The sequence below is a fragment of the Pinus tabuliformis genome, chromosome 4_1 (assembly GCF_031772625.1).
Source record: "Pinus tabuliformis cultivar Carrire ecotype Pingquan chromosome 4_1, CPIR1, whole genome shotgun sequence".
NCBI lineage: Eukaryota > Viridiplantae > Streptophyta > Pinopsida > Pinales > Pinaceae > Pinus > Pinus tabuliformis.
In genome coordinates, this window is record NC_142303.1 from 660,244,048 (window position 1) to 660,251,670 (window position 7,623).

The window sequence follows — 7,623 nt, forward strand, 5'->3', positions numbered from 1 at the left end:
ACTATTATGTATCTAATATAATTTTTTTTATATAATTTTTTTTTTTTTTAATTTCAGGTGGACATTTAGGTTTTGAATGATGCTTCTTATTCTCTACGCACACTATTTAATTATTTATATGCTCTCCACCATTTCTCGGTCTTCAAGATAGACTTAGCTGATGGCTCTAAAACGTCCACTAAAATCTTTAAAAATTACCCAATGTTGAAAGAATCTTACCTGTATTTACTATATTTTCCATGGTCTCTAACTATTATACATTATGGTGATTTTCAACCCCATATTTCTTCATGGGATACTGAAGTCAACCATTTCGAATAAAATCTACCATTTTGGAAAATTATTCAAGGAACTAGAACATGAAAATATTAGAGATATGGCCTCGATTCTAGCCATGTTATGAAAGCTACTCGATTATGAGGAGAATAATGATCTATTTCAATCCATGACAACAAACGAACTTCTTGGTGTTGTCCATTCTGGAAAGAATGAAAATCCTAGATGGGACGATTATACCACAAAAGTTTTTACTAATTGTTTTGTGGTCAGGGAGGATCAACATCAAGTCATGGAGCATATCCGCGAGATTGGGCATATGCTTAGAATTTTTAACTCCTCATTCATCACCCTCATCTCCCTTGTCTCAAAGGTAAACTATCCCAACAACTTTAATGATTTTTGGCTAATCTCCTTTTGTAATAGTTTATACAAAATTATTACCAAGGTGAAGGTGATCATTACAAGACTAAAACCATTACTCTCAAGGGTGATTTTATTGCAACAATTTGGTTTTCTAAGGTAGGTTAATTCATAAAGCAATTGGATATGCTCAACAAGGTATCCACATGATCAAAACAAATGGAAATCCTCAAAATCGATCTTTCTGAGGCATATGATTGGTTCTCTTGGACTTATTTAAGGTTGTTGCTTCTACATATGAGCTAGTGTACCATTTTAAAACTAAATTATGGTCTGATGATGTCCTCCTCTTTTGGTGTCTCAATTTTTGTAATCGCAATATTGGAAAATGAATTCAACTGTATTAAGAATTATGTAAATTTTACGTATGAATACAACAATGTCACTGTTGGATTCAGTTTCTAGGTTTCTTGGACATGCATTAACTTTCCACCAGAACCATGACGGATTGGGTGGCTAACATTCCCCCCTTAATATGAAGGGGTGTATATGAGGATCAAATAAGAGAGCTAAAATGCAAAAGAGCATGACAACCAATGGTTGAATAAGCTCTCTAAGATGATGGTTTTTAAGAGAAAACCACAAACAAACCCAAAGGTAGGAGAACTCGAGGTCTCAACCAGTGGTGGTTTAAAGATGAGCACCAACTCTAGAACTATCAAAGCAATTCCTTAAACAATTCCTAGTCTAGCTAGAAGATGAAGTCTTCTACTAGTGGAAGTGCTCCCTAACAAAACCTGTAGCGGAAACCAAAATCTTCTGCAGGTAATGGTTTAACGAATGCCACCAATAAAAAAATTATTTTCATGGGAATTGTTGTGTCTCTGGATACAACTCTAAATATGGCTATGGTTATCTCTAGTTGTACACTAAGATAGTAGGTTCAAGTTGTGGCTCAGGCTCACTTGTAATATTTGAATGGTCAATCTTCGAAGATGGTAACTTACCATAAATTCCCCCTTGTCAGATACCTTTGAGAAGATGATGAAATCTTTGTTGCAAAACTAGTCAATAATCGAGAATAAATTCTATGGTATGACTAGTATAACTTCCTGACTGTTGAACACCATTACCAAGAAGTGATTCATCCAAGGTGAATCTTCGTTCTTGCAGGAGTTCTTTTTCTTGGAACATTTGTTTGAATTATGATCGTGCTTACCTCAATGCTCACAAGGATGAAGATCAAAACATTGATCTTTCACATGGCAAACTCGATCACAATGTTGGCATTTGACAATCTGTGGTTGTTGTGCAACAGGAGCATGTAAAGATGGATCATCCTGAAGAAATCCAGCACTGAAAAACTGGATGAGCTTGGAATATTTTGGAATAACAAAATACCATCCCTTTTATATGCGAGACCAGTTCTATTCTTGCTGTTCACAACTTCTTCCCAAGGTCTTGGGAAGTACAAGTTAAAACTTTACATCTACTTGCAAATCTGCTCCTGAAATGACTCCATTATTTTAATCAATCTTCGATTGTTTATGGGATTCAAGCTCAAACAAGGATTTGTCCTGAACAAGAACCAGTTCATAATTACAACTCTTCTTTTGTGGTTCATCTCGTTGTAGTTGTGACTCAAGCTCCAAAAACACAATCTTGTCCTGAAAATTTTGAAAACAAGTTTGTATGTTAGAGAGAGTGTATTATGAATGTGTTATGAACAATGGAGATTTGAGTATTCAGTAACTCTAATACTCGCTCAAGTTTGGCCAGTTTACAATAAAAATATCAAGGGTGTCGAGTTCAACCGAAAATGCACCCACTTACAATACAATTTACAAAATAAAATATAGATGATATAGATGGCACCTAAACGTTAAAAATTTGTAGTCAAATATGATAAACAAAATATAGAAATTCAGAAACCTCCAACAAGCATGACCAAAATTCAAGCCTTCAAAATAGGGCACCATTTCCTTTGACACATACATAACTTTTCTCCATCAAATGCCATTACCCCCCAAAAAAAAAAAACTCATGGACACCTTTGTAACACCTTCATCCTTTCAATAAACTATCCTCCTGAAGTTATACATAAAAATGTTGTTCATAGAAGTAATATCAAATTAACTCTCTCAAACATTAAATTTGTACGGCTAAATTTACTCAGATTAGTGCATAGTTTCACGAAAAGTTATCTCTGCATCTCAAATTTACTCAGATTACAGTTACTGCGCCATTCTAATGAGCCAGACTTCAAAATAGTGCATAGTTTGGCTCAAAGTTATCATTAAGAATTTCAGAATTTACTCTTTAGATTATAGTCGTTACTTTTTAGACATGAGGTTACTTAGAACTTCATTGTTGACAGAATTTTGTTGACCAGAACTTTAATTTCATGTATTTCAAAATTTATGGTTCGCATAGTTTTAATTTACATAAATTATTGGTGTATATAAATAAATATATTTTCATTAGATTTTGAATATTTTAATATGTTATGAGTTTTTGATGGCCAATTCCAATCCAGTATATTATGATTTTATTGGTAATATTATCTTTTTAAATGATTTTATTAGTAATATTATATTTTTTTAAATGTTAATCTTGTGATAATTTTTGTTTTGTAAACTTGGGAGGACTATGCATCTTCATCATGTCCAATATATCACCCCTATCGGGTGGGAAATTGAACCGGTGACTTCATATGAAGGAGTGTCATAACAGAGCACCGGTGACTTCATATGAAGGAGTGTCATAACAGAGCACCGGTGACTTCATATGAAGGAGTGTCGTAACAGAGCACCCTATCACCGTCTATCCAAGACGTCGTGGACTTGATCTTGTGATATTGATAAATTTATTGGCTATTGATATAAAATGTTGTAAATCCTTTAGTATCTTAATATTAAATATTATGTACAAACTATTGATTAGGAAAAAATTAACATGATGTTATAAATTCGTTTGTTTAAAATATATTTTTGAATGCATAGATGAATTTAGCACCCCTAAGGCAATGCGATAACACTAAAACTTATAAGTCTAACAAAACCCTGGTGGATTTTGGGAAAATTTGAGGGGAGATATACCTAAAAAGGCCTCGAAAACTTACAATACTACTCTACATAATCAATGTTGTCTTCCTCTCAAAGCAAATGAAAAGACAATTGAAATTAGAAATGACTATTTATATCATCATAGATGCCTTGTTATTATGCAAATTCATTGAAGAGAGATTCCTTCATTGTATAACCCAAAAGATTTTCAATCATATTTAAGACCTCTCACTGAGAGACAGTTAACCAAAATATCCATATAAGAGGGTGTTTCAACAATAAAAACCAACCCTAACAAATTATGAAAACTAGTTCCTACTTGTCTAAATTATGTTTTGAGATTGTTGTAACCTATAATGCTAGGTTGGAAAAAAAGATTTAAACAATGTCATTAAATCATTTTATCATATTATGTTATTGTGTTTTGCTAGAGGGAGATTTTGACTTCATCAATCCAATTAATCTACCATCTTTGACTAATCACACTTTATGTTGATAGTAATTATTTATTTTAATCTACCATCTTTGACTAATCACACTTTATGCTGATAATGATAAATTGTTTTAATAAATGAGTAAAACTTATTTTATTAATTCAATGTCTTTTTAAAATTCAAACTACTCCTAAACTTATTTTTTTAACCATTTCTTTATTTAAAGCTATTTGAACTTTGTAATATGCCTAACCTCCTGCATAGGATGTCTTTCACTTAACAGGGGATACAAAATCATTAAAAAAATTATTGATCCAAAAAAGCATTCACAGTAAATAATTAAAAAATCCACATTTCTATTTTCCCGCACTCGTCTCTATTTTAAAGGAGAAACAACAAACCGTGGTGCGCCGCTTTGGTTTTAGCTGCTTCGGGATTCAACAGGCTGAAGCAATATTTTAGCAGCGGGCCGAGGTCCCATGCCCGTACCGGTGTGTTCGTACGGATGAGAATGTGGGTCAAAGAAGAACTGCAACAGATCCTCCGACGACGAGACCATACAGATTACAAAGGCAATCACCGAAACAAAATACGGCAGAGAAAAACGACTGAAAATGAAATGCGTGCTGCTATAAGAAGTTGCATGATTCTTGGGAAAGCGTAAGCGTATGTATTTTTCCATGGTTTTAAAGCATAATTTTCCTCTGAAACCGGGTAGCTACAATGCTAACAGAATTCTGCATGGATCGGACAAAGGTATGAAATTATTTAACATAGTAATAGCGGCAAGACAAGATTGAAATAGGTGGTAACTCATCATCTTTATTCAATTGTCGAAATATGCTCACACGTCGGATAACCTAACCTTAATGTGCAGCATACACACACACAGCTTACAATAATTCCAAATCAAAATCACCATCGTTGTTCTATCCATCACAAAAACACACAATCTCAATCTCTTCTTCTTGTGACGAAGCATGGGTCAGAGAGTGTACCACTTGCAATCGAAATACAGAGCCTAGTAATACTGACAAACAGAACATGAGGTGAGGTGTAGGTGTAATTGACTAGACAGAGACAGGGACAGAGGATTTAATGAAAGCGAAAGGCACCCGCATGACGGGAACAGAATGAAGAGGATGAGCCATTTCGCATGACAGCTTCAGGACCTCGGACAGATCAACCGGATGTTCAGCATGAGGAAGCCATTCAAAATGATGGAGCAACTTGGCCACCCAGAGGTTAACAGTGGCAAGGCCCAGAGCCTTCCCCGGGCACACACGACGACCAGCACCAAAAGGAGCAAGCCTCAGATCGTTACCCCTCACATCCACGTCTTCCCCGCCTTCCGACACCACAAACCTCTCCGGACGGAACTCATGAGGTGATTCCCAAATGTTGGGGTCGTGAGTAATCGACCACATATTCACCATGGCCGTCGTGCCCGCCGGAACACACATTCCGTTGATGTTGACATCTTCAGTTGAGAGCCGCGCCCATGATAGCAGCGGTCCAGGCGGATGCATTCGCAGCGCTTCCTTTACCACAGCTTGGAGGTACGGCAGCTTAGGGATATCCGCATCATTCACGCTGCGGTCTCGCCCCACTACAGCGTCCAACTCTGCCTGAGCTTTCTTCTGGGCATCTGGATTCAGCACCAGTTCTGCCATGGCCCACTCCGTCAGCAGAGCCGTCGTGTCTGTGCCACGAAAAATCATCTCCTGCATACATAACATTACATAAATTAGAACCAAACTTAGTTAATGCCCCTCCCCAAAGGCAAGGGCCTCATTCATAAGTTTCGGTGTGAAAAAACTAAACTAAACTAAAATACGGAGAGATAGATCAGATGAGAGTGTGGTGAAAAAACTAAACTAAAACACAGAGATACATAGAAGATGAGAGTGTGAAAAAACTAATAGTACGGACCCAGAGAACAGCGATCATATCCTCCTCATCTAGCTTATCTTCTCCATGCAACGACAGCAGAACGTCAACAAAATCGGATTGATCACCCGTTTCGCTGTTCCGCTCTGCACGTCGGTGCTCTTCGATGATATTTCTAACGAAAGCTCTCACACGCGGCACAAGGCGGGCGCAACGAGCATGGATTCGAAGAGGGTCCAGCGGTCGCAGCCATGGTAGATGATCCGCCCAGTTGAACGCTCCCAACAGCTCGAAACCCTCATCCACCATCTCCCGCACCTCCTTCACTTCTTCACAAGTAGAAGTACATGACATATCGAACCTCCTTCCAAACACGCTGCCCATGATATTGTTCAGCGCAGCTCCTTGCAGGTGTCGTCGAACCCTAACAACACCGCTGGACTGACATTCCTTCTGAATATCAAGAAGCATTCCGAGAGCATCGGCCTGGCGACCAGGCTCGTGAGCAGCGATTCTGCGCGGAGCGAAAAGATGCGCGGAAGAAATTCTCCTGAGCAGCCTCCAGTAGTCCCCATTGGGTGCAAAGCCAATGGCCCGCCCAAACAACAACTGCTGCGCAGATTGCTTGAGGGGTCTGTTGGCGAAATGAGGAGAGGTGAGCAGCTCTCGAGCCACTTCAGGATCCGATGTAATAACGGCGGGCGTGGAGCCTAAGCTAAAGGCCATAAGCTTCCTGGCACCATGAAGATGAGCCAGATATTCGAGCTTGCGGTGAGCAAGACCGATGCTCATGTCTAGCAGACTTCCGATGATGGGCCATCCTTTGGGACCAGGAATGGGTACGCCGCCCGACCTCCTGCGTCTCCCCGCCCACGCACAGCCTCCCGGGATCAACCAGGAGGCCAAAACAGCAGATACAGCAGCAATAAGCAGTGCAATATAAAGATGCCACTGACGCCACCCACAAACATCGTCGGAGTCCAACGACAAACGACTGCAACCATTTCTAAAGAGGAGGAAATAGAGCCACCACCCGCCTCCTGCAGAGCTCCCGCGATTCTCCATCTCAGAAATGGATGGCAAATACAAAAACTAAGCAGCAGCAAGAAGCCAGAGAGAGATATGAGCGCATAGAATGTGGAGGGGTTGAAGCGGATTTATAGCTCCAAGGGTTCCATTCCACGGGAAGAGAGGGAAAAGCCGGTAACCGTAAAAGGCAGATCCCGAAACATCTATTAAGTCGATACCATTCATCCGTTGGAATTCGAAGTGGACGCACATGCACTTGGTTGAAACATTTATTAAGTCGATACCATTCATCCATTGGAATTCGAAGTGGACGCACATGCACTTGGTTAATGCAATTGGTTCAATTTTGGGAAGATTTTGGTGATTTGAGTTGTTAGGATGGATTTTGAATGTCTCAGCCGTTTTCTTCTTTTTTCTATGGCCTTGACCCTATTGCTAACATTAAAAAAAACAATTCAAAAACTCACTTGCAAAATTTTGGAAAACAAAAAACATTAGATTCAGACACAAAATAATTGCCGGTGTGGTATGCTTAAATGACTGTGTACTTTTAAATTTCTGGGGTA

General features: G+C 38.8%; 1 pseudogene; it reads right to left on the minus strand.

Moving 5' to 3' along the window:
• Positions 1-5,208: 5,208 nt before the first annotated feature.
• Positions 5,209-7,093, minus strand: LOC149177819 (cytochrome P450 78A4 pseudogene; annotated as a pseudogene).
• Positions 7,094-7,623: the final 530 nt, after the last annotated feature.